The sequence below is a fragment of the Chaetura pelagica genome, unplaced genomic scaffold (assembly GCF_000747805.2).
Source record: "Chaetura pelagica isolate M959 unplaced genomic scaffold, ChaPel_1.0 scaffold553, whole genome shotgun sequence".
NCBI classification, from domain to species: Eukaryota; Metazoa; Chordata; class Aves; order Apodiformes; family Apodidae; genus Chaetura; species Chaetura pelagica.
In genome coordinates, this window is record NW_009952808.1 from 14,483 (window position 1) to 15,217 (window position 735).

Genomic DNA, 735 nt, shown 5'->3' on the forward strand with positions numbered 1-735 from the left:
CAAGCCCCCCTGGGCCCCCCAAGCCCCCTTGGCATGCACGTCCCCCCGGCCTGTGTGTCCCCCCCAAAGGGGAAGCGGGGTGTGTGGGCACCTCCCCGTGTGTGTGTGCACACGCGCGTGCAAGAGGTCCTGCATGAGCCAGCTGTGCGTGTGCAGGCGCACAGGGGTGTCTGCGCAGCCCCCAGCACACGTGTGTGTGTGTGTGTGTGTGTGTACACGTGTGTACGTGTACACACTGACACGTGCGCGGCAGGGGGGGGGCGAGGTGTGTGCCCGTGGGCGTGGGTGGGTGTGCACGGGAGGGCAGGGCTGGGTGTGGGGCTGGGCGGGTGTCCCCGTGCACGTGTCCGTATGTCCCCGTGCACGTGTGTCCGTGTCCACGCACCCCTGCTTGCTGTGTCCGTGTGTGTGTCAGTGTGTGTGTGTGTGCCCGTGCACGTGTCCGTGTGTCCGTGTCCACGCACCCCTACCTGCTGTGTCCGTGTGTCTGTGTGTCCCCGTGTGTGTCCCTGTGTATGTCAGTGTGAGTGTGTGTCCCCGTGTATGTGTTTCCGTGTGCGTGTGTCCGTGTGTGTCCCTGTGTGTGTCCCCGTGTGTGTGTCCCCGTGTGTGTGTGTCCGTGTGTGTCCGTGTGTCAGTGTGTGTCCGTGTGTCAGTGTGTGTCCGTGTGTGTCCGTGTGTCAGTGTGTGTCCGTGTGTGTGTGTCCCTCCGTGTGTCTGTGTGTGTGTGCGTGG

At 64.4% G+C, this 735-nt stretch overlaps 1 protein-coding gene across 1 annotated transcript in view; it reads right to left on the minus strand.

The window, feature by feature from the left end:
- Positions 1-735, minus strand: part of LOC104386421 (beta-adrenergic receptor kinase 1) — a gene marked incomplete at its 3' end in the record, with an annotated part of 37,318 nt that overhangs the window by 14,446 nt on the left and 22,137 nt on the right. The window lies entirely within an intron of this gene.